This window comes from Trifolium pratense, linkage group LG4 (genome assembly GCF_020283565.1).
Source record: "Trifolium pratense cultivar HEN17-A07 linkage group LG4, ARS_RC_1.1, whole genome shotgun sequence".
NCBI lineage: Eukaryota > Viridiplantae > Streptophyta > Magnoliopsida > Fabales > Fabaceae > Trifolium > Trifolium pratense.
The window spans coordinates 44,550,928-44,578,277 of NC_060062.1; the positions used below are offsets into that span (position 1 = coordinate 44,550,928).

General features: G+C 33.6%; 3 long non-coding RNA genes across 4 annotated transcripts; 1 reads left to right on the forward strand and 2 right to left on the reverse strand.

Annotated features, from left to right (window-relative positions):
- Positions 1 to 4,773: 4,773 nt before the first annotated feature.
- On the reverse strand, positions 4,774 to 6,123 carry LOC123923906. Its single transcript, XR_006814510.1, has 2 exons — positions 5,394 to 6,123; positions 4,774 to 5,280 (listed from the first exon to the last, which is right to left on the reverse strand). It is a non-coding gene; the product is annotated as an uncharacterized LOC123923906 (long non-coding RNA).
- Positions 6,124 to 6,709: 586 nt separating this feature from the next.
- LOC123923907 lies at positions 6,710 to 7,573 on the reverse strand. Its single transcript, XR_006814511.1, has 2 exons — positions 7,386 to 7,573; positions 6,710 to 7,077 (listed from the first exon to the last, which is right to left on the reverse strand). It is a non-coding gene; the product is annotated as an uncharacterized LOC123923907 (long non-coding RNA).
- Positions 7,574 to 21,639: 14,066 nt separating this feature from the next.
- On the forward strand, positions 21,640 to 25,444 carry LOC123923909. 2 transcript variants are annotated; one of them, XR_006814513.1, is made up of 5 exons: positions 21,640 to 22,047; positions 22,163 to 22,228; positions 24,039 to 24,068; positions 24,990 to 25,163; positions 25,254 to 25,444. It is a non-coding gene; the product is annotated as an uncharacterized LOC123923909 (long non-coding RNA). The 2 variants fall into 2 exon arrangements; XR_006814512.1 differs by having other exon boundaries at positions 21,776 to 22,228.
- Positions 25,445 to 27,350: the final 1,906 nt, after the last annotated feature.

Here is a 27,350-nt window from a genome sequence, read left to right on the forward strand (position 1 = left end):
TATATTAATGAAGCATTATTTTAAACAAAACGCGCGACCTGTGTTGTATTTGTCAAAGCGTTATTGAGCGGTGTAACATTACTCAATTGTTATACCGGTGTAATTTGATCCCTCCCCTATATATCTTCATTAATATATATATATATATATATATATATATATATATATATATATATATATATATATATATATATATATATATATATATATATATATATATATATATATATATATATATATATATATATATATATATTATATGAGTCAGGATCCGTTGACACCAACTAGTTTGACACCAAATGTTACACCTCTCAATAACGTTTTAACCGATATAAATTTTATAAAATCCACCGTTGGATTGAAAGTTTACATCATATAGATCATTTGTGTAAAATTTCAGACAAATCCAAAATCATTTGATATGCTATTGAGACACATAAAGATTAACGGCATTTAAAAAAATACAAAAACCGTTAATTTTGATGTATCTCAATAACATATCAAATGATTTTGGATTTATTTGAAATTTTACACAAATGATCTATATGATGTAAACTTTCAATCAAACGGTGGATTTTATAAAATTTATATCGGTTAAAACGTTATTGAGAGGTGTAACATTTGGTGTCAAACTAGTTGGTGTCAACGGATCCTGACTCTATATATATATATATATATATATATATATATATATATATATATATATATATATATATATATAGAGTCAGGATCCGTTGACACCAACTAGTTTGACACCAAATGTTACACCTCTCAATAACATTTTAACCGATATAAATTTTATAAAATCCACCGTTGGATTGAAAGTTTACATCATATAGATCATTTGTGTAAAATTTCAGACAAATCCAAAATCATTTGATATGCTATTGAGACACATAAAGATTAACGGCATTTAAAAAAATACAAAAACCGTTAATTTTGATGTATCTCAATAACATATCAAATGATTTTGGATTTATTTGAAATTTTACACAAATGATCTATATGATGTAAACTTTCAATCCAACGGTGGATTTTATAAAATTTATATCGGTTAAAACGTTATTGAGAGGTGTAACATTTGGTGTCAAACTAGTTGGTGTCAACGGATCCTGACTCTATATATATATATATATATATATATATATAGGCTTTATATTAAAACAATCTTGAAAAAGATGGATGTTTGCAATGCTGTTTTGGAGTTTTTCTCTACCAGTTGGATTTTACCAGGTTTCAACTCGAACAAATGGGCTTTATTCATGATAGAAATATTAAGGACTGCCTTTGTATTGCCTCAGAAGCTGTTAATTTACTTCATAATAAATCCTTTGGTGGTAATTTAGCTCTTAAAATTGACATATCTAAAGCTTTTGACACCTTAGAATGGTCTTTCTTGTTGAAGGTTCTAAAGTGTTTTGGTTTCAACGATGTATTTTGTAACTAGATCCATGTTATCCTCAAATCAGCTTACTTATCCATTTCTATAAATGGCAAGTCGGAGGGATACTTTAATTGTTCTAGAGGGGTGAGACAAGGAGACCCCCTATCTCCTCTTCTTTTCTGCTTAGCTGAAGATGTCCTGAGTAGAAGTATTTCAAAGCTTGTTCATGATGGGAAACTTGATCTTATCAAGGGAACTAGACACATCAGTGTTCCTTCCCACACCTTTTATGCTGATGATTTAATGGTTTTTTGTAAAGGAAAATTAGCAGGTCTCATTGCTCTCCAGGATCTTTTTACTACTTATGCCCTTCAGTCTGGTCAAAACATTAATACAGATAAATCCACCATATACTCTGGTTCCATCACTCAAGGCCGTCTTAATATGATTGTGAACCTGTTAAAGTTTAAGTTAGGCACTCTCCCTTTTAACTATCTTGGTGTCCCTTTATTCAAAGGTAAGCCTAAGGCAAGCTGGTTACAACCAATTGCTGACAAAATTCACTCCAAATTATCAGCTTGGAAGGCCTCTTTACTGTCTATGGCTGGTAGAGTTCAACTTGTTAGATCAGTTGTTCAAAGCATGTTAATTTATAGCATTACCCTCTACTCTTGGCCTGCCTCCTTGATTAAAAAGATTGAAAAAGACGTGAAGAATTTCATTTGGAGTGGAGATGTTGATAAAAGGAAATTAGTCACTATTGCTTGGAAAAAACTTTGCAGGCCCTTTTCTCAGGGGGGGTTTGAATATAAGATCTTTGTCTAATTTGAATAAAGCTTCAAATTTAAAGCTTTGCTGGTCCTTGTTCAATTCTCAGAGCTCTTGGGCAAAGCTCCTTCAAGCCAGAGTTTTGAGAGGTAGGAAAATCATTCATCATCACATTTTCTCTTCTATATGGAGTAGCATCAAGGAGGAAACTTCAACTATTTTTGAAAATTCTATCTGGCTACTTGGAACTGGAACAGATATTAATTTTTGGAATGATAATTGGTGTGGATCCATTCTTTCTGAGGTGTTTAACATTCCTTCTCACATCAGTCAAGCTCTCACTTCCACTGTTAGTGATTACATTCACAATGGTCAGTGGAATTTACCCCCTCAATTGTCTCGGCAATTCACTGCTATCAGCTTTCTTGTTCATCAAGTTACTATCCCTACTGTGCCCTCTAAGGACAAATTGCTTTGGAAGCACACTGATTCAGGTGAATTACAAATGAATGATGCATATTGTTTCAAAATGCAACCTCTTCAAGATTTACATTGGGCCAAAGTTATATGGAGTCCTGATATACCTCCCTCTAAATCTATTCTTGCTTGGAGGCTGATGCATAATAAAGTCCCAACTGATGAAAATCTTAAATCTAGAGGTTGTTATTTGCCTTCTATGTGCAATCTTTGCTGCAAATCTGAGGAGTCTTCCTTTCATATTTTCTTTGAATGTGAGTTTGCTGTCAATATTTGGTCATGGTTTGCAAGCTGTTTGGATATGGTAATGCACTTTACCTCCATGGAGGATATGTGGAAGATTTGTGACATGAATTGGTCTCCTCAGTGTAAGACCGTTATTACCTCAGCTTTGGTCAATTTGCTTAGCTCTATTTGGATCGCTAGAAATCACGCCAGGTTCAATGATAAACACACCAACTGGAGATCTTCGATATCCTTGATTGTTGCCAATACTTCTCTTTCGGGCAATCACTCTACAAAGACCTCTTCTTGCTCCATTAGAGATTTCATCATTTTGAAACATTTTAATGTAAACATTCATCATCCTAAAACTCCTGTCATCAAAGAAATTATTTGGCAGCCTCCTTTGTTCAATTGGGTTAAATGCAATATTGACGGTGCCTCAAAAGGCAATCCTGGCTTAGCTTGGTGTGGAGGTATTTTTAGGAATCAGAATGCAGATTTGTTGTATTGCTTTGCTGAGTCTTTGGGCATTGCTTCCTCATATCAAGCTGAACTGTGTGCAGCAATGTCAGCTATAGAAGTTGCTCACAGAATGAAATGGCATAACATCTGGATTGAAACTGATTCAGCTCTTGTGGTCCTAGCGTTCCAAAACTCTAACTCTGTGATTTCTTGGAATTTAAGAAACCGATGGAACAATAGCATGTTTCTCTTTGGTCAATTGAATGGCATAGTGACTCATATTTACAGAGAAGGAAATCAAATTGCAGACTCCCTTGCAAATCATGGTTGTGCTTTATCTTCTTTCACTTTTTGGCATCAAGCTCCTGTGTTTATTTCTGATAATTTAGCTAAAAACAAACTAGGTTTCTCAAGCTTTAGATATTGTACTTGATGGAGTTTCGGTTTTATGTCCCCTCCATATTGTATGTCGTTTTCTCTTTTTAATATATTTGGGGTTGGTTAGTTGTTTGCTACCACCCTTTTTGTTTAAAAAAAAAAAAAAAATCTTGAAAAACAAGTAAATATACCATTTTGCTCAGAATTTCATGAGGATTATGAATATACACTTAAATTTTATTAATTCTTACTCAAACATTCGAATTTTCAGATTAAAGTAAGAACCCTAAAAAAATAAAATAATTGAGAGCCTGGGCACATGCCGGGCATGCCTGGCGGCATAATCGCCCCGGTGTGTGAGTTTATAATGTCTTTATCATTTTGTCTATCTAAAAGAAAACAACATTCATGTTGACACCATGCAATATGGGTCAAGTTACTCTTTAGAGTGTCGACCACGGTGTGGTGGTGGTCGATTGATTGCATTTTTAGATAATGCCCTATACGCGAGGGAAGATAAATTGTTCGATATATCCATGAACAACCGCACAAGTGGTTTTCACTGTCTCACTAAGAGCTATTTCAACATCTTTTTCGCTAATGTTTCCGAAGAATGATACTTATAAATACAATATTTTTTTTTTGTTTTTCTATTAGTTCCTTCCAAAGATTATTATCGTACCACACTACCACTTGTTAACAAAAATCCAAATCATTTTTTTTTTGAAACATATCTATATAGGTCATTTAGTAATGCAATAAATCTCATAAAATACAAGATAAATAAGTTAAGATTTCATGAGTGTTAACTAGTGATCTAACAATTTGAAATGTGTTTAGCTAGAGCTACAATAATCTTTTATCATATGTAAACTCGATTTATTTTAAACCAAAGAATTTTAATTTATTTATGCAACACATTTGGCCAAATCCGACCCAAACTTACAAATTTCATGCATGAGTTGAAACGATAAACATTGTAATTGTAAATTAAATTTACATTGATACGCAATAAAATTTTATTATTTTTCCACATCATACAATTACTTCCAAAATATACTTATAAAAATCAAATGATGTGACAAAATTATAGGAATTTGATAGTAGTAAAATATTAGGTCTTGCATTTGAGACATTGTAAATTCGAGCCCCATTAGTTAGTGTTCTAGAAGGGAGATAATAATACCTTTAGGGAATTGGATCTGGTGCAGTCACTTTTCCATGCAGTCGTTTTATAGCCGTCCGATTAGATCGGACGGCTTAAACAAATGCAGTCAATAAATAAGTTTTTAAATCATAACCGTCTAATCTTGATCAGACAACTGTAGATGACCTGAATGCATAACTGCACCAAAAAGATGACTGCACGAAATCCGGATCCCATTTTTAGCCCTAAGGATTTTCTTGACTTGGAAGGGGGCATTTATAGTAACAATAGCAAAATGTCATTATTATGACTACAGGCACACAAACACCATAAGATGCACACTGCTTTTCGATGCAGTCTACATTACACATGTCCTTATTACAACCATATATCTTCAATCTTGTATTACGTTCAATTTTACAAATTTTTGCTTCCACCTCTACACATAGAAAGAGAAAAAAAGAAAGCAAATTAAGAATGTAAATAAGGTTTAAAATTGAATAAATATGAGAGAATAAATAAATATATATATGTTGCATAGTAAGTTTGTACCTTGTGTTTTATTTTGTGAATGGCAAATAGATAAGTTTGTACCTTGTGTTGAAACAAGGAGAATAGAAAGACATAGAAACATGAAGATGATGTAGAATTTACAACAAGAGAAAGTCATGATTTCTAAATGTAAATGATGTTTTCTATACAAAAGGTATCAACAAAATTTTTGTCTATGTATATATATTAAGCAATATAGATAAAGATGACAAAATTAGTTTATTTTTTATCTTTTTTGAAATGATCTAGCTAGAAAATTTTGCAAGGGTTGAGTTTTGATTTATTTATCAATTTATTTTTATATGCCTATATAGTATGTCTAGGAGCCAAGATATGACAAAGTTTATTGGGCCAAAAACTCAATTTTCAATTTATTTTTATCTATAAAGTTTTAATTCTTATATTTTTTTTGTTAAGTAACCTAATAACCAAAATTTTATTCCTTAAAGTGAATAAATGAAAAATTCAAAATTATAACTCTATGCACACTATAACGTCTCTATCAATCTATGAAGACATCTTCTATACTCTGCATTGCAAAGTTTATTGGACCAAAAATCAAATTCTCAATTTATTATTATCAATCTATTTTAATTTTTGCCCATATAGCCTGTCTACGAGCTAAGGCATGACAAAGTTTATTGGTGAAAATCAAAATTAAAATTTACTGAATGTTAAAGAGTGTATTTAAGATATTTGTTAAGAAAACAAATATATAATGCTAAGTTGAAAAGTGCGGTATTAATTTTTTTTTCTTTTAATTTTTTTTTTTACTTTTTTATGATAATTTTGATTTTTTTATAACATTTTTTTTTAAAGGTTTTTTTTATAACATTTGTTATTCTAAGTTTTTTTTTTTTTTTTTTAATTAGTGTCTTTAGGATAATGATCCTTCATTTCATTCAATAAAACATTCTAGATTGTCTACTTCATTTCAATAAATTGGTGATAGCAAATAAAATGGTTTTTTTTTTTTTAATTAGTGTCTTTAGGATAATGATCCTTCATTTCATTCAATACGCTCCATACAGTGTGTCTAGCTAGGTGCCAAGACTTTATTTTTGAATAAATAAAAACTAGGAGCGAAGACTTGATGGCAAAGTTTATTTGGTAGAAAATAAAATTTTCAATTTATTATTATTAGTTTGTTTTAACCTGTTCATATAGCTTGTTCAGGAAGTAAGACATGGTAATTTTTTTTTTTGAAAGACATGGCAAAGTTTATTGGGCAAGAAATCAAATAATTTTTTTGTAAAAAGTAAGGTGAGAATATGTTAGACCTATCATTTTGAACCATACATTTACAACAAAAAAAATAATAAATAACATACATTTACTTAAACCTTCTTAATAAAATAGTATACACTTGAATCTCATTTACTACCTTACAATCAAGATTAGCTAAACCAACAACAATTTTATTAACCTCTTTGTAGGTTCTTATCGAAGTGTAAAACATGTTTAAAATAATGTGGGTGCGTAGATTCGCTGCGATTGAAGTAGCAGTAACAATACAAGATTTGACAAACACCAAAAGGTCCAGGACAACTAGGAAATTGACAAGCACCAAACCTTGCATTCTCCAACTTTACGCACCCTGAATTACATTCTGAGTCGTTACAAGGCCCTTTTTTCGATGTTTGACTTCTCTCTCTACAACGACGTCTAAACATTCCATGCGGCTCTAAACATAAAAATAAAAGATTAAAAAGCTAATTAAAAGTTTAAATTAGGTTTAGAATAAGAAGCTCGTGAGAATATATATTATAAGGAAAATACTAACTAAGGTTTCTGAGGTACTAGTTAAAAAAACTACATATATAATATAAAAAAAAAATTAAAACTTGTATAATTTTTTTTAAGCAAAATCTTGTACATTATAATTAACTTCTTAAAAATGTAAAAGATAATGTTTTCAATATAAAACTTTCTTATTTTATTTTCTTAATCAGTGTCTCAGAAATATTATAAATTGCAATAGTTAGTTCGTACCACTTGTGGAAATAAGGAGAATGATGACAAGAGATAGGAACATAAAGATGGTGAAGAATTTATTAGCAGAAGAAGTCATGATTTCTATGTGTAACAAAATATTTGTATCGATCTATTATATATTATATATAGCAATTAATATATAATTATGTAACAAAACATGTTTAATTTTTTTAAATGATATAACCCCCAAAAAAAAGAGCAAGGTTGAGATTTTCGATTTACTATTATATATCATCAATATATATAAACCATGGTAAAGTTTAATGGAGAAAAAAAAAATTAAATTTTCACTTTATTAATTATTGTAATGCTATATAGTCTTTGTATAGGAGCCAAGGGATGGGTAAGTTGATTGGGGAAACAGAAAAATCAAATTTTCAATTTATTATTGTAATGAGTTTTAATCTGCCCATACAACATGTTTAGGAGTCAAGGCATGCCAAAATTTATTGTGTACAATGTTAAGGGTTTGATTAACAAGTCTTTGGTTTGTTGGGCTTTAGAAAGTGTTAGGCCCAACTGGCCCAATGATTGTAAGCCTATATAAGGCCTTGATTGAGAAGTAAATGATAAGCTGAACCATTTGATCAACAATTGGTATCAAATTAAGCCCCAATCCAAAAAAATTTCGCGCGAAAATCTGTTTCAGCTGGAACTGCAGTTTCCGGTGACAGTTACGGTGGTGTTCTTGACAGTTACGGTGGTTCTGCTTCAATTCCACCACATTTCTTGATCGTTCTTCATTTTTCTTAGCTCATTCAACTCGTTCTTGCATCACCATCATGGCGGAATCTTCCAATTTCGCTCAACCTGCAATCCCAAAGTTCGATGGTTACTATGACCATTGGTCAATGCTCATGGAGAATCTTCTCCGTTCTAAAGAATACTGGAGTCTGATAGAGCACGGCGTTGTTGTAGCTCCGGCGAATGCAACGGCGGAACAACGACAAGCTGCAAATGAAAGCAAACTCTGTGACTTGAAGGTAAAGAATTACCTATTTCAATCGATTGATAGAGCAATCTTGGACACAATCTTGACACGAGACACATCAAAGGATATATGGGATGCTTTGCGACGCAAGTATCAGGGTTCAACGAAGGTGAAACGCGCGCAATTGCAAGCCTTAAGGCGTGAATTTGAGGTTCTTGAAATGGGGGAGAGTGAAAGTGTTAATGAGTACTTTGCAAGAACTTTAGCAATTGCTAATCGCATGACTTCACATGGAGAAACTGTTCAGCAAATCACAGTTGTTGAGAAGATTTTGCGATTCATGACTGAAAGATTCAACTATGTAGTTTGCTCCATAGAAGAATCAAATGATGTGACTCTCATGTCCATTGATGAATTACAAAGTAGTCTCTTGCTTCATGAACAAAGAATGAAAGGTAAGCAAAATCATAGTGAAGAACAAGCTCTCAAAGTCTCCAATGGTGGTAGGGGAAGAGGGAGAAGCTCTTCAGTAAGAGGGAGAGGCAGAGGAAGAACGAGTAAAGAACTCATTGAATGCTTCAAATGTCACAAATTGGGACATTATAGAAATGAGTGCCCTGAATGGGACAAGAGTGCAAACTTTGCAGAGTTTGAAACTGAAGACGAAATGCTTCTGATGGCATACTCAGAGCAGAACATAGAGAGAAAGGATCAAGCTTGGTATCTTGATAGTGGGTGCAGTAATCACATGATTGGCACTAAAGATTGGCTGTTTGATCTTGATGAAACTTTCAGAGAATCAGTCAAGTTAGGAAATGATTCAAAGATGGCTGTGATGGGAAAAGGAAATCTCAGATTGGACATTGGAGGAAGGATTATTGTCATCACTGATATGTACTACCTCCCAGGCCTTGGAAACAATTTGCTGAGCATTGGACAGCTACAACAGAAAGGCCTCACCATTGTATTCAAAAACAATGTATGTCAACTCTTTCATGAAGAAAAAGGCCTCATTTTAAGCACTGAAATGACTATGAATAGAATGTATATAGTTCGAGCAACTGTGATAATACCAAACAGTCTGCAAGTTACAAAAGCTGAGGAAACTGAACTATGGCACAAGAGGTATGCTCACCTAAGCATCAAAGGCTTAAGGGTTCTGAACAAGAAACATATGGTTAAAGGCTTACCTGAGTTAAGAGACACTGAAGAGAAATGTATTTATTGTTTGTCTGGCAAGCAACATAGGAAGAACATTCCTAAGCAAGCCAACTAGAGAGCATCTGAAATACTTGAGCTCATACACTCTGATATCTGTGGCCCTATAACTCCCAAATCTAATGGAGGGAACATGTATTTTCTTACATTCACTGATGATTTCTCCAGAAAAACATGGACTTACATCATACAAGAAAAATCATGTGCTTTCAGTATGTTTAAGAAATTCAAGTCATTAGTTGAAAATGAATCTAGCTGTCTGATCAAATGTCTTAGAACTGATAGAGGAGGAGAGTTTACATCATTGGAATTCAATGATTTTTGTAGCTCACAAGGAATCAAAAGGCAATTAACAGCTGCCTACACTCCACAGCAGAATGGAGTTGTTGAAAGAAAGAACAGGACTATATTGAATATGGTGAGGAGCATGATATCATGCAGAGGTGTACCTAAATGTTTCTGGCCCGAGGCAGTCAAATGGGCCACATATGTGATGAATAGGTCACTTACATTTGCTGTGAAGGATGTCACACCAGAAGAGGCCTATAGTGGTGTAAAACCATCAGTTCATCATTTCAGAATTTTTGGTTGCTTAGCACATGTTCATATCCCTGATGCTCACAGAAAACAAATTGGATGGTAAAAGTACCAAGTGTATTCATCTGGGTGTTAGTGAGGAATCCAAAGCATATAAACTGTATGATCCCATTGCAAAGAAGATTATCATTAGCAGAGATGTGATATTTGAAGAAAGCAAAGGGTGGAATTGGAATAAGGCTAGCACCAGCAATAGTGGTGAGCAAATAAGTGACAATGAAGCAGACATAGAAGTTGAAAACAATGACACTGATGCCTTGAATAATGAAAACAATGGAGATACAATTGAAAATGAGAATGAGGCAGGTTCTAGTGATATGGATCTTGAAGATAGTGAGGAAGAACAAGCCATTTTACCAAGACCTAGAAGACCACCAGGTTACCTAAGAGACTATGTGACTGGTAATGAATTACCAGATGATGATGATCAGCTACAGAATCTTGCCATAGCCATGTTTGGTACTAGTGAAGATCCTGCAACCTATGAGGAAGCAGTGAAATCAAAGATATGGAGAGATGCAATGGAAGCTGAGATCAAGTCTATTGAATCAAATGGCACTTGGGAGCTGACAAAACTTCCAAAAGAAGCAAAAGCAATTGGTGTGAAATGGATATACAAAACTAAACTGAATGAGAAAGGAAAGGTTGAAAAACATAAGGTCAGGTTGGTAGCTAAAGGGTATTCACAAAAACATGAAATTGACTATGGTGAAGTGTTTGCACCAGTTGCTAGATGGGACACCATTAGAACAATTCTGAGCTTAGCTGCATTTGAGAAATGGCCTGTATACCAACTTGATGTAAAGAGTGCTTTTTTGCATGGTGATCTAATGGAAGATGTATATGTGATGCAGCCATTAGGATATGAGCAAAAGGGCAGTGATCCAGTCTATAAGCTGAAGAAGACCCTTTATGGTCTGAAGCAAGCCCCTAGAGCTTGGTATAGTAAGATAGAATCTTACTTTGTGTCTGAACAATTTGAAAAATGCTCACATGAGCACACTTTGTTTGTGAAGTACAACAGTAATAAAAAGGTTTTGATTGTTAGCATCTATGTATATGATCTTATTTACACAGGAAATGATAATCAAATGATGGATGAATTCAAAGAATCAATGAAAAATAAGTTCTCTATGACTGATCTTGGAAAAATGAAGTACTTTTTGGGAGTAGAAGTAAATCAATGTGAAGAAGGAATTTTCATTCATCAGCAAAAATATGGGACTGAAATATTGCAGAGGTTTGGTATGCAAGATTGTAATAAGGTTTGCAGTCCAATAGTGCCTGGATGTAAGCTTGTAAAGGATGAAACTGCTCTAGCTTGTGATGCCACTTTATGCAAGCAAATGATTGGCTGTCTTATGTACCTCCTTGCAACAAGGCCTGACATGACTTATGCAGTGTGTTTGGCTGCAAGATACATGGAGAGACCTACTGAAATGCATGTAGCAGTAGTAAAGAGAATTCTGAGGTATCTAAAAGGGACTCTGACATTAGGGGTGCTGTACAAGTGCAGAAATGGCAATGACTTTGTGTTACAAGGATGAAGTGACTCTGACTATGCAGGAGATTATGATGATAGAAAGAGTACTTCAGGCTATGTATTCACATTAGGTGAGAGTACCATCTGCTGGTCTTCCAAGAAGCAACCCATTGTTACACTTTCAACCACTGAAGCTGAGTTTGTGTCTGCTTCTTCATGTGCTTGTCAGTGTATATGGTTGAAAAACATACTGAGTCATTTACTTGGTGTTATAGAGCTCAAGTATTGCAAATCTCAGGATCAGCTTGCAGATATCATGACTAAGCCTTTAAAACTTGAAAGTTTCTGCAGATTAAGGGAGGGACTTGGAATGAGTATTGCTCAAGATGTGAACAAGTAGTATGTCTCAACTACTTGTGTCAGTATGAACTGGTGCGAGTTTGCTTGGCTGTCAAGGCAAGATGAGGAATGGCTTGACTGCATTTGGCTTGATGTGTCTGTAGTGTTTCTTGTCTGTACTGTGTCTATATTGTTTGTTTTCTGCTTGCATTATGTGGTTGTTTTGCTTGTGCTTGTTTAAGTTGAACACTCTTAAGTTTGATAGTTCAACTTAAGGGAGGGTTTGTTAAGGGTTTGATTAACAAGTCTTTGGTTTGTTGGGCTTTAGAAAGTGTTAGGCCCAACTGGCCCAATGATTGTAAGCCTATATAAGGCCTTGATTGAGAAGTAAATGATAAGCTGAACCATTTGATCAACATACAATACAAGATTTAAATAATTTTGAGGTGATATATATATAGGGGTGAAAATAAGTTAGATTGACCGATAAAGATTTATGATAGGTTAGAGACCTTATTTTTTATTTAAATATAAAAATACAAGGCTATTATGTTTTTGAAGTGTTTCTTTAATAAAAAATATCAGACTACAAGCCAAAAAAAAAAAAAACATTTAAGATCTACCGGACAGACCTATTTAAATAAATGTGAATTTATTTTATGACAATGTTATACTATATTATATTTTGTTTTTTTACGTTAAATTATAAGTTTGCTAACCTTTTTAAGAATTTAAGCACATTAACTAACATTATTTTTTGTCATATATTGAAACGTATTATTATAAAATAGAGCTGCATAATATGTTATATAAAAGTCAAATTCTTTAAAATATCATCTTATCTTATTATACTAAAAGCAAGGCTGCTTTGTCAGCCCTAATCCTTTGCTAACTTGCAACCCTAAACTTTGTCCAATTGGCCTTTGACATCTTTTCCTAGCAACCAATACAATCTTGACACACCTAGGTTTTTATTTCATTTTAGGTTTTGCTATGTTGCTTTTCATTTAGGGTTTGGAGGACATTCAAATAGCCATCTTACATGTACATGTGGCTCTAGGGTTTGGTTATGCTTATCATGACATACATAACATACATATATATTGCCCAATGAAGAAGCATCTCGTGTATGTATATACATTGCCAAGCAATCAATTCATATACATTCTTCTATTTTATTTTATCTGCATTAAATGCTTCTTGGAAGTTGCTAATACTTCCTTCACGGTTCCAAGTAGCACAATGTGTAATCATTGTTATTCAGGCGATTTCATTGGCTGCACATTATCATTGTCCTTGGAATTTGCCAAAATTTTCATTTCTCCTGCATCCAGAGTTTACCAGCAAATGTATTCACTTTCCTTCTCCCACCAGACTCCTCCTCCCTCATCATTAAATGTTTCCTCTCTCATTTCATTAAACCATATTAAATCTCATCTTGTAACCGATGCAAGCCAAGTCCACTACAAAATCTGCTATGTCTCCAACCAGTTACTGTTTCATCGATTGTGCAGCATATCTGAATCTTGAAACTGCCCAGGCATTTGATCAGTCTCATGGTTCATCTCTGCATAAAATACTTAGTGGCATACACACTTTCCATATGGAATATGATCCACACAGTGTGAGTTTTCTTTTACCTTTCTTTCTTTAACTTTTGGTGTTTATTTAGGTGATTGTTGCTATTTTTTGGTTAGAATAATTAGGGGAATATGTATTAGATTCATGCATAGTACAGAAAAATCGTGGTTGGTATTGTTTTTTCAGGGTTGTATGCTATTTGATTGCCAAATATCATCTTAATTGTTTTTTCAGGGTTGTGTACTATTTGATTGCCAAGTATCATCTTAATGGTTTTATTAATTGGTGAAAAAATTCATGTTTAGTGCAGCAAAACCTTAGTAAACAATCACCATTTCCATATTTTTTTGTTATCTCAGAAGAATAATGCTTATTTGGGAATCTAGATCTCTCTGTTGGTCAAAGAAATAAATCCATATGTTTTCATCAGTTTTCTCTTTCTGTGTTTATGATAATGCTACCTGGTCTAACTTGTATAATCATCCAAACTATTTGACACTTTTTATTTTATGAGGAGTTAATATATGTTTTGTTTATGTGGTGTGGTCACAGAGTTTGGGGAAACTACCTCAGTGTTTTGTTCGCGAGTTTGGTAGCTTAATTGACACATATGTGATGCTTCAGGATCCTAATCACAATGAGTTTCAAGTTCGTATCTTGAAAAAGTGTAATGAGATGTTCTTTGAACAAGGATGGTTGGTTTTAAGAGATTTTTATGATATCTGGTTGGGGTACTGATGTTAAGTATCCTTTCCATGATCCTCCATACAAGCATATGTTGGTTACCACTGGGACTAATTCTAGGATTGGGACATCTACAAACCTCAGAACTTCATCTAATGTTCTTGTACTGCCAAGGTCTTTTGTTCGTACCTATCTTAAGAAGCTGACATTATATGATGTCCAGTCTGGAATTTTGGTATATACTCTGTAACTTTTAATTTAAATGATAGCATTATCAATCAATTTGTCTTGACTTCTAATTTTCTTGCCTTCTAATTTTCTATAGGTTTTGCCCTGGTATGGCTTTGGTGAATTTGCCTTCGCATTTACTTTCAATGAATTGGTTCTGGTCGATCACACCGGTTGTCGATATCCATGCCGCATGCAGTTTGGCGTGGACTCTGAGGGCGAGCTGGCTTGTAAGGTTTTTGGTCGCTGGATGGATTTCTGCAAGAAACATTGCTTGGCAGAGGGCCAGAAGATTCGTTTTGCTGTTAACGAACCTACCCGGAATTTTGTGATGTATGTTTGTGTGTATCCACAGATAGGAATACAGACCACTCTTAGTTATCCTTTGAGCGATGGCTCTTATTTACCTCTCTATGTCTCCCAACAATATTTTGTGGCCTCTTCTTGAGTTGTGTGTGTGTAATTTAGTCATGTTTGTGTTCTCTATGGACAATGTGGTTGTTTTGTGATTTATGAATATTCAATTGGTATTTGATGTTGATGCCTTATAATTTGCCAATCAAATTTACCAATATAATTTGCCAATGTAATTTGTCAATCAAATTAAACGAGTGTAATTTTGGAATGTTTTCACTCACAATTCTTAATACTTGCCCTATAAGTTACCATGTGGACATAAATCTACATTGACAAATGCAGCCAGAAAAATGAATTTAGCTCCAATTTGATTCATATGCATTTAAGAACCATAAAATGATGGGAAATAGGTAAACACCAGACAAAGTTTGATGATAGAAAAACTTAGAGTTACCATGATTTTGGTTGGATGTTAATCTAGCAAGTAATAGTGGGGGGCAAGAAGATGTGATCAGAAATTTGACATTAAACATCCGTGGATGTGCTTGCAATTTTGATCTATTCATTGATGAATGTGATAATGAATTATACTTTTAGAGGTTGAAATAATGTGCAATAGAAAATGTGTACAACCAGATATCGCGTCCAATTGAAAACTGAACCTAACACTCTTGCCCTGCAAGCTTGATATCTGTTCTTATCCAGAAGGAAATTGAATTTTGCATGCTTAGTGTGAGGATTATTGTGGTAAATTTCTTTGATGTTCTGATATTTGCAGTGTATACACTTTGATTCTTGCTATACAAGTTACCGTATCAATTTGTTGGTTGGATGTTAATCTAGCAGATGCATCTGACTATAAATCACCATAATTATTGCATATATGCACATTGCTATCTCTATATTTTTGCAGATATTTTAGGAGCACTACTTATAAGAAGGTCTGCAGATTTTCTAATGTGAATAGTCTCGAAAATGTATGAAGCTATGTGCTCCCTTGCTAACTCTAAATATTCTCCTTGGTACACATCCTAAAAATCCTGCATATAAGGAACTAATATCCATGAATTTATGCTTTTAATCACCATACTTGGAATGGCCATCTTAATTAGACAAGGGCAGTGAAACTAATTCAAGGCTAAGTGTATTGCAACTTTAGAAGCTAATGAGAAATATTTTCTTCTCATTATTCATGAATCATTTTCTCTCTGTCTGTGCACGTTATATTAATCATGTGATATGCAAATATATCACAGTCCACTTAGGAAGTATCAATCTGAGTATTTGAATTTTAGAACCCCCATGATCCTACTCAAATTAATACTACTCTCTTATGTGGCCTTCTATAACCAACTACATCATTCACTGGTGTCAAAATCCTGGTCTGTTTCTTTATAATATGGCTCATCCACTTTCTATCTCTATGCCAAAGTTTTTTCCTCTCTAATATGTACACCTATATTTAATGCCCTATTAATCATTGTCTATTTCAATTGATTATTTTCACAAGCAAATTAGTTGCATCATAATATATATATATATGTGCTTTAGTTCCGATTTATTCATTGCTCAATGTAAAATCATAATAATAACCTTTCTTATATATGTTGTTGTTGGAAAATATTTAGTTTCCTAGTTTGTTATTTCTAGGAGATTCTAAGCCTATCTATTATTTCCTTTTATGTTTGTACTCTTCCTATTTAAACCAGCCTTGAGCTGAGGAATAACACATAACAGTATTCACTTATTATTTTCTACATGGTATCAGAGCTCCCGATTTTGGGGGTCTCGCTTCCGCAAAACCCTAGCCGCCGTCGTGTTTACAATCTGACCACGACAACTGATTTTGTGTGCGGCACTGTTCACCCGTGGTACTGTTCATACGTACTGTTCATTTACTGGTACTGTTCACGGCGGTACTGTTCACCCGTGGTACTGTTCATACGTACTGTTCATTTACTGGTACTGTTCACGGCGTCACTGTTCACGCGGTTACTGTTCACGCGCACTGTTCACACTGTTCACCGGTGTTAATTTTTCTTTGCTGCTTCCGGTACTACTTGGCTAAGATTATTAATTATGACATTTTTTTATTCTCGACGACGATATTCCACTTTCAAATACCGTCGTGAATGCAAATATTGTCATCGTTTGGGACATACTATTTTTCAATGTTGGAAATTACATGGTCTTCCGCGACCTTCAAATCAGAAGAACAAAGGTGGAGGTGAGAGTCATACATTCCAAGCCAGTAATTCTGATCAAGAGCATCAGTCTTCTTCAATTCAGCTTTCATTCACGATGGAACAACTAGACAGACTGTACAAAATTCTTGAATCTAACACTCTTTCTGGCTCTGTTGCCCCCAAAGGTACTTCTGCCCTTTTTAGTGTCAGTCCCAGTCGTGCTTGGATAGTAGATTCGGGTGCAAGTGATCACATGACAGGTGATTCTACTCTGTTTTCTTCTTATAGTCCATGTGCAGGTAACCATAAAATAAAAATTGCGGATGGATCCTTTTCAGCCATTGCGGGTAAAGGTTCGGTTGTGTTGTCTCCAAGTCTAACCCTTAAAGATGTTCTTCATGTCCCAAATCTATCTTGTAGTCTCATGTCTGTCAGTAAATTAGCCCAAGATAGAAATTGTCAAACTAATTTTTTTCGTACTCATTGTGTTTTTCAGGATTTGAACTCGGGGAAGATGATTGGTAGTGCTAAGGAGAGTGGAGGACTCTACTACTTCGACATTGAACCTGAATCACAACTACCTTCCAAACCAATAAGTTCATGCTTTGAATCTTTTTTAGTTCTGAATAATAATAATGATGATGTTATGTTATGGCATTCACGATTAGGTCATCCTAGTTTTCCTTATTTAAAACACTTATTTCCTGAGTTATTTCGTAATAAGGATTTATCTTTGTTTAAATGTGAAGCATGTGAATTTGCAAAACATCATCGTTCTCATTTTCCATTACAGCCCTACAAACCATCAAAACCTTTTTCTGTTATTCACAGTGATGTTTGGGGCCCTAACCGAACGAGTACACTTTCTCATAAAAAATGGTTTATCACATTTATAGATGATCACTCAAGAGTTTGTTGGGTGTACTTGTTAAAGGGGAAATCTGACGTTTGTCAGGCCGTAAAAGATTTTGTTAAAATGGTGCAAAATCAATTTCAAACAAATATTCAAGTATTTAGAAGTGATAACGGCAAAGAATATTTTAACACAATGTTGAGTGATTTTTTTCGTGAAAATGGAATTGTGCATCAAAGTTCATGCCCTAACACTCCCCAACAAAATGGAGTTGCAGAAAGAAAAAATAGGCACTTGTTGGAGGTGGCTAGAGCTTTACTTTTCGCAAGTAAAGTACCAAATTATTTGTGGGGTGAAGCAGTTTTAACTGCTGCATACTTAATTAACAGAGTGCCCTCCAAAGTTCTTAATTTTAAAACTCCAATTCATATTTTCAAAGAATGTTTTCCTAATGATCGTGTTTCAAACGATTTGACCTTAAAAATCTTTGGTTGCACTGCATTTGTTCATGAACATAAGAACATTAGCAAACTTGAACCGCGTGCTATTAAATGTGTTTTTGTTGGGTATTCTCCAACCCAGAAAGGATATAAATGTTTTGATCCAAAAAATCAGAAAATGTTTGTCACCATGGATGTTACATTCTTTGAAAACAAACCTTTTTTTGACACGCATCTTCAGGGGGGAAATTTAAATGAAGATTCGTCTCAAACTGAGGACATGAGTTTTTTTAACTCGTTTCAAACTGAGGACATGAGTTTTTTTAATAATTTATCTTTGCCGGTATCACAAAGTTCTAAGACTTATACTTCTGCACCAACGAAAAATGGCCATGATTCTTTATCTAATCCTACTCCTGTTATGAGTAGTGAGCTTGGTGAATCCGAGCCTACATTTTCTCATGAAGAAAACAATGAGAATCTTGAAAACAATGATAATGATGATCTAATTGAAATGCCACAAAATAATGAGTCATATAAAGATAATAGGTTTGAAGCAGGAAACAAGACTTGGAAAGGAAAGGTTTTTGTGAGAAAGAATCACAAAGAAAGTGATGAGTCCACATCTCAACACTGTCATGAATCTGAACCGGGGGATGATCAACTTCCTAAAAAAAGAAAAGGTAAGTCTATCTCTGTTTCTGAGAGTCGTATTTTGTATCCCGATATCGATGATCCTGTGGCTGTTAGAAAACCTGTTAGATCTTGCACTAAATACCCATTGTCCAATTTTATATCATATTCAAATTTGTCTTCGTCTTTTTCTGCCTTTACCTCAAAATTGTCTAGTGTAGAGATTCCAAAAAATGTACAGGTTGCTCTAGAAGTTCCAAAGTGGAGGGAAGCTGTACTTGAGGAGATGAAAGCTCTTGAAAAGAACAAAACCTGGAGTGTTATGACACTACCGGATGGTAAGAAGACGGTTGGATGCAAATGGGTGTTTACTGTGAAGTATAATTCAGATGGGTCAATCGAAAGGTACAAGGCTCGATTGGTGGCTAAGGGTTTTACCCAAACTTATGGTATAGACTACTCAGAGACTTTTGCTCCTGTTGCAAAATTGAACACTGTCAGAATTCTCTTGTCTCTTGCTGCTAACTTAGATTGGCCCCTACATCAGTTGGATGTTAAGAATGCTTTTCTCAATGGTGATTTAGAAGAAGAAGTATATATGGACATTCCTCCTGGCTTTGAAGACAAGTTTGGATCAAATGTATGCAAACTAAATAAGTCTTTGTATGGATTAAAGCAGTCTCCTAGAGCTTGGTTTGAAAAGTTCACTTATTCCATGAAGAAACAAGGGTACATTCAAGGACAAGCTGACCACACCTTGTTCACAAAGTTCTCCCAAGATGGAAAAATTGCTGTCCTAATTGTTTATGTTGATGATATCGTCCTTACTGGAGATGATATAGTTGAAATGACAAGAGTAAAAGAGAAATTAGCATTAGACTTTGAAATCAAGGACTTGGGATCCATGAGATATTTTCTTGGTATGGAGGTTGCTCGATCAAAAGATGGTATTGTAGTTTCCCAGCAAAAATACATTCTAGATTTATTGAAAGAAACAGGAATGAGTGGATGTCGACCAGCAGATACTCCCATGGATCCTAATGCAAAACTTTGGAAAGAAGGTAGTGTTCCTGTTGATACTGGAAGGTACCAGAGATTGGTTGGGAAACTGATTTATTTGGCACACACTAGACCTGACATTGCTTTCTCGGTTAGTGTAGTAAGTCAGTTTATGCATTCTCCTTTTGAGGAACATCTTGAGGCAGTCTATAGGATACTGCGATATTTGAAAGCAAATCCTGGAAAGGGATTATTTTTTAAGAAGACTAATGAAAGAAATGTGTCTATCTTTACCGATGCTGATTGGGCAGGTTCAGTCACTGACAGAAGATCAACCTCCGGATATTGTACCTATGTTTGGGGTAATCTTGTGACATGGAGGAGCAAGAAACAAGGAGTTGTAGCAAGAAGTAGTGCAGAAGCTGAGTTTAGAGCTATGGCTCAAGGTATTTGTGAAGGATTATGGATCCACAAAGTCCTAGAAGAGCTTAAGATGAAAATTGAGCTTCCATTGAAATTATACTCTGACAGTAAAGCCGCTATTAGCATAGCTCATAACCCAGTTCAACATGACAGAACCAAGCATATTGAGATCGATCGGCATTTCATAAAAGAGAAGTTAGATGCCGGAATCATATGTCTACCTTTTGTAACTTCGAGTCAGCAAACTGCAGATATCTTGACCAAAAGCTTAGCAAGACCCACCTTTGAGCATTTCATCGGCAAGTTGGGCATGATAGATATCTATGCACCAACTTGAGGGGGGGTGTTGGAAAATATTTAGTTTCCTAGTTTGTTATTTCTAGGAGATTCTAAGCCTATCTATTATTTCCTTTTATGTTTGTACTCTTCCTATTTAAACCAGCCTTGAGCTGAGGAATAACACATAACAGTATTCACTTATTATTTTCTACAGTTGTGTTTTCAGGTTTTATCTCTAAAATAACAATAGCTGTTAATGGGCGACAATGTCATGGTTTAATTGCAACCACTATGAAGGTCTGAATTATGTTAGCAAGATTGAATCCATATTTTCAGTTATATCTTAATTCCATCTCTCATCCACCTGTATTCTTAGTTTTAAGTGAGCAACTTGCATAATTTAAATTTCTCTTTGATCCACACAGATGGCAGACCATCCAGCTTCCATCGAAGCTTCTCATTTATGTCATTTACTACTTCCACCTAAATTCTACCCAATGAGAATGTTTAGAGTAACTTTGCATCTAAAGTCTATCTAGGCATAACCATCATCATAGCCTATGTTTCTTACGGCCAATCCAATGACAAGAACTTTCTTTCCATACTCATTACAAATGCTTTGGAACTATTGAAATCCATTCCTATTCTTGTGGTATCACGCTATCCCTTTAGAATTGATGATGGCATGCTCTTGCTTAATTATTATTTTTCACCTAAACAACCATTACAATTCTACTTGCCAACCAAGACCACGAACCAATTACTACACTTATCTAATACAATATTGGGTTGTGAAACTGTTACAAGCCCACACTCAGCATTTCAAAAAAAGAAGTCTAACTACTATATTCATTAACCTTCTTTAAAATTAAGATTTACATAATATTTATATAGATATATATTAGTGAAAAAAATGAACCTATATTGCAAAACATAACTATTAGAATTGTGATCCACTTATGATACATTGTATAGACATCTCAGTTTATAGCCTTGGAACATTCTATATAGTTTCATATCATATGTAATGCTTAATAAAGCAAATGAAACTAATGTAATCTACTCTATAGCTCACATACAAATTAAATTAATTGCAATGTCATCTATTACCTTGCACCATTATGATGGTTTGCTTCTAATTACGTACAGACATGTTGTGTGCTATCTCATAGCAAGTAGATCAATTTTTGCAGTTTGGTTAGGAGTGCTTTTGAATTGGTTGCTGCTAGATAATTAAGTTTTAGCATGGCCTATTGATGAATGAGTTTTATTTTTCACACAAGATTCCAATGACAGATGTGTTTGAAATTTCTGCAATAGCCACTGAAGTACCTTTCTCTCAATTTTCTTTTCTTTAATCTTTCTCTCAATGTGTTTGACCATGACAGTGCCTGTGGTGGCAGAGGTTGCAACATCTACCAAAAAATTGTAAATAGATACATATTACTTCTCACTTTTTGAATTTCTTTTGGTTTTCATAGGAAATTTCTGATGTAAGTTAGTTGATTGGTTTTTTTGTCCCCATTCCAATACTGAATGTCAGTTGGCTATGAATTTTCTTTGGACAAGATTGAGTGAAACTGAAAAGGATTGCCGATATGTATACAAGGTAACATTATCTAAATAACCATGTTATTAAACTTTAAGGTACAAATAGAAAGGTTTTCTTTCAAACTTTCTTTATGAAATAGTTTTATTCCATATATATATATATAGGGGGCTGCTAATTTAGACCCAGTTGGGTCTAAATTAGCAAGGTGCACCTTTTGAGTTGGACAAAAATACCCTTTCTTTTTATAAAAAAAAAAACATATTGGCGCTGATCCAGTGTCGCGCGCCTACCGCAGGACCACCGTTACAGACCGTTGATTTCCATCTGACGGCCAAGAGATGATCTCATCATGGCTGTCGGATCAATCAGACAGTCCAGATCATCCATCTCCATGATAATCCAGAGCGTGCACCACACTAGATCTGCGCCTGGAGAGAGAAAATTTCATTTTAAAAAAGCAGGACACGTGTCAACTGCTGGGTGGTTGGCGTGTTTTTTTTTTTATTTAATACTTTAAACTCAATTATTTCGTTGTAAATTAATTTTTTATTTTTTTATTTTTATACCAAAATTCATAATTTTTTTTTGTCTACAAATAGAGACTTGGTTCGTTTGATTTGGACACAAAAAAAAAACTCAATTTTTCACTACCTTTAATTATCTTTATATAATACTGTGAAACCATTTAGCTGGTAGAATGGTTTCACAGTATAACTCTCTGAAACCATTTTACTGGTAGAATGGTTTCAGTGAGTAATTTCTTAATTGTTTAGTTCTGAAACCATTCTGAAACCATTTAGCTGGTACAATGGTTTCAGAGCGTTGTACTTTGAAACCATTTCACTGATAGAATGGTTTCAGGGGAGTTGATTTTTAATTGTTTGCTTCTGAAACCATTTTACTGCTAGAATGGTTTCACAGTATAACTCTCTGAAACCATTCTTCCAGCTAAATGGTTTCAGAAGCAAACAATAGTTTTTAATTACCGTTTTATCTCATTTAATTAACGAAAAATAGTTTCAGGTCTCAAAAAATTTCATAAAATATACCAAAAGTTCCAGAATATTATCTAATATTTTATTAGAAACAAATAAAAAAACAATTGGTTTCAGAGTACAAATCTATGAAATTATTATTATTATTTGTTAAATGGTTTTAAATAATCAGCGGAATTTGTGAAAATAATTTCATGACTTGAACTAGGGAGAGTGAGGTACACAAGAGGGTTCTAAATAATTCATAGTACTTTACATAAAATTTTGGAAATTTTTTATGGAATTATAATATTTTTAATTACCTTTTTACTCATTTAATTAACTAAAAATAGTTTCGTGTCTCCAAAAATTTCATACAATATACCAAAATTTCCAGAATATTATCTACTATTTTATTATGAAAAAATAAAAAAAAATTAGAGCCTCCCTGAGGCCGCACGCGCCGCCGGTGAGAGTGGGCGATGGCGACTCGCACTGTTCATCGGCGTTCGATTCGCACGTAAAATGAGGTCGAAATTTGGAAGAAATTTAAAAAATGTAATAGTTGTTCTATTGTTTCAAAAAAAAAAAAGGGTATTTTTATGATGCAAATTACATACATGCCCCAGTTGCTCTATTGTTTCAAAAAAAAAAAAAAAAGGGTATTTTTGTCCAACTCAAAAGGTGCACCTTGCTAACTTAGACCTAACTAGAGTCTAAGTTAGAAAACCCCATATATATATATATATATATATATATATATATATATAAAACTGCATCTGCATATATGAAACTACTTCTTTTGAAGCTTCAAAGTATTTATATATTTTATCACAAAATTGCTGACTAGATTGTAAGGTTTTGTTGTTAATGCCATTGATATTGTTTTGCAGGAGATAGCAACCAAAAGTACAAATTTTGAGGTAATGATAAATACATTAGAAAATGGTTCCTCTTTAGAGGGGAATATAAAAGACCAACTTAAGGGGAAAAAAAAAATAAAGGATTAATCCCATGTCCCTTGCTGCACATTAAATATTGTAGTCCCTGACTCTAAATTCATGCCTTAAATTTGCTAAATGATCACATGGTCTATCTTAAGAATTAACATTTTAATTCTCCAAATTTCGATATCCAAAGCCTATGAGTGAACACCTCCAAATCCCTGTTTTTAAATTGTGTTTTTATTTTATCAACCGGATGCATCTAACACTTGATAGTGAAAGATGTATTTCGCATAGAAAACCAAAGGTCCCAAGAAATCAATGGGGAGCTTTACATCTCTAAAGTGTGTTTTTATATTATGCCTATTCTTTGTATGAGTGTAGCCATGAGTGTAGCTTTCAAGTTTTCAATAGTTTCAATAGAGGTTTTAAAAGAATACTCTTGATTCCTTTTGTAAAAAGTGTTTTCAATGATATGGAATGTTTTCATTTACTTTGACATTTTCACTTAGCTTCAATATGTTGATTTCTATTTACATCAAATTTTTGTTTGCTTTCCTAAATGGCCATTATTGATTTGGCAAAGATGAAATAATTTGTTTCTAATCATTTATGTATTAACCCAACCAACCAATTATACATGTTTACTTTTTATTTACATAAAAAATAATTTGTCATAAACACTGTTTCTATGGAAATTGAGTTTATTGTCCAGTTTAGCATTGTATGGATGATTATGTTTATGTACTATAAGATATTGTTTAAAGGTGTTAAACACATTTTCTATATTTTGTCCTAGCTTCAATATGATAATTCTATAAGTTTCTATTTACATCAAATTTTTGGTTACTTTCTTAACCTTCATATCTACTCAACATCAATGCCCTACAATTATTTCAGATTAAGAAGTTGACATGGTGAAAAGGCAAATGATGATAAATATGTAGTAACAAATATAGCAAATGGAATGAAGTGAAGATTAAAGAGAAGAGATAGTTATTATATATGGAAAAAAGTGGTAGAATAAATGAGATGAATAAAACGGGTGGAATCAAAGTTGCACCCCTTTGCTAGGTACATACCACTAAACAAATGGTTGCTATTTTATCTCTTATTTTTCATTTGTTTGTTTTACTACTGAATTTTCAAATAATGAATATGCAGGGAATCAAGCACTCTATGCTCATTCAACATCCAGCCGTCGGAAGATATTCTATCAAAGTCAGCATCATTATATGCTCTAGAATTCCCACTATTTAACTTTGGAACTATCTTGCTTTTCTTTGTTTTTAATCTTGTGTTGTAATATCTGTACCAAACTTGAATTTTATGCTTTTTGGAATGCTTCATCTTAATGATCTTATTTTGCGCCTTATAGCGGGGTTGTTTATTTGGATGAACATAGTAGGATGACTTATTCTCCAACACAGATGTAGGAAACTCTCTTTATAAGGAAAACAGGCATGATCCCAGTATTTCATAGGTTAGTTGGCTTGTGATAGCAAGATGAGACCACTTTCAACTAAGTGCCTATGTTTTCTTTCCACTAGGCACGACACCTTATACGATGAATGATCTTGCAATTAAATTGCAGTTCAACCCTAAATGTGAAATGAACAAATTTGCTTAATTTCCATATGCTTATGGCTAACTTTCTTGGCTCATAGCATCCATGATTGTTATATATATGGCGTTACTCCAAACCGGTGCAACACACGATCCGAATAATAATGTGGTTGTTTAATTTACCATGGTCAACAACATCCATGATTGATAACATCCATGATTGATATATAAATGGTGTTCCGCCAAACCCGTGCAACGCACGGGTGGCCGACTAGTTTTAAATCATAGAGGAGAAGAAAGTCTATTCACAAAGGTTGAATATATATGGGATCGAGTATAAAGGAAAAAAGAAAAAGAAAAAAGAAAATGGGGTTTCTAATCCTATCAGGCTATTTCTATCCCAACCAATATATCGAGGGATAGAAAATACCAAGTGCCGCTAAGATATGATTAATAAGTAGAGTTATTGTATCTCTAAAAAATAGTTGCATTTTTTATCACTAGGATCTATTAACACTTCAACCTATTTCAACCTATATTGAGTATTGTATAAGTTAGGTATAAAATAGGCTTAATTGTATATTTGATCCTTATATTTATTTTAGGTTTTAATTTAATCTCTTATGTTTTAAAAGTTTTAAGTGGTCATTTTCGCCAAATTTTTGTTTAAATCGTCAACTTGTCTAATGAATTTGCATACGTGGACCATTTAGGAGAGTACTATGTGAAAGTTTTATAAGAAATTAACTCAAAATTTAACAAAAAGTTAGAAAAAATTAACTCAAAACTTAACGAAAATGACCAACTTATTTTTAGATCAATAACATAATTAAGGGACCAACTTGAAACTTTTTAAACATAAGAGACCAAATTGAAACCTAAAATAAAAATAAGGGACTAAATATATAAGTCTATAAAATATGATACATATTCTGTTTTTCTATTGGTGATCAAAGTTCAAACTAGAGGAGTGCTAGCAACACACTCCAATAACAAACACACTCTCTTTTATTGGTTAAAATTTTATATGGGTCCCATAAAAGTTATATGGGTCCACATTTTTTTATTGGACCCATATGAATTTCACCCAATAAAAGAGAGTGTGTTGGAGTGTGTTTGTTAAAGAGTGTCTTGCTAGCATTATTCGTTCAAACTATCCGTTTTTTGTTTTTTATTTTTTATTTATTTATGAGAATACCTTCATTTTTATGCAAAATTTCTTTCATTTTTAGTTACCATATTTTTTTATAGTTTCAGTGATCTTTAAACTAAAGTAGAAATCCTCGTTCTTTAATTCTAAAAGAAATTAGGTTGACGTATGATTTTTTCTTAATTAACTAGACAATTCTTGGAGAGTTTTTAACTATTTATGTGTTTCAATGTATTTATAGTGAGCAATCTGTCGGGTTTTTAATCCAAAACAAATAACACAGAAAAAGAAAGAAAAAATGAATGAAGAATGAAATTCGAGAGAATGTGGAATAAGCAGAAATTGATTAAAGAAAAAAAAGAGTAAAATCTTATTCTTTTACAAAGGGTTTAGTTGTTTATATACAAGTATTTGTTGCTTCAAATGGAAGCATCTACATAACTATCTAAGACAAACAAAACTAACTGAATTACAACTGTACAAACAACTAACTAACACAAGTGTAATTTGTCAAAAAAAAACTAACACAAGTGCAACTGCACTCA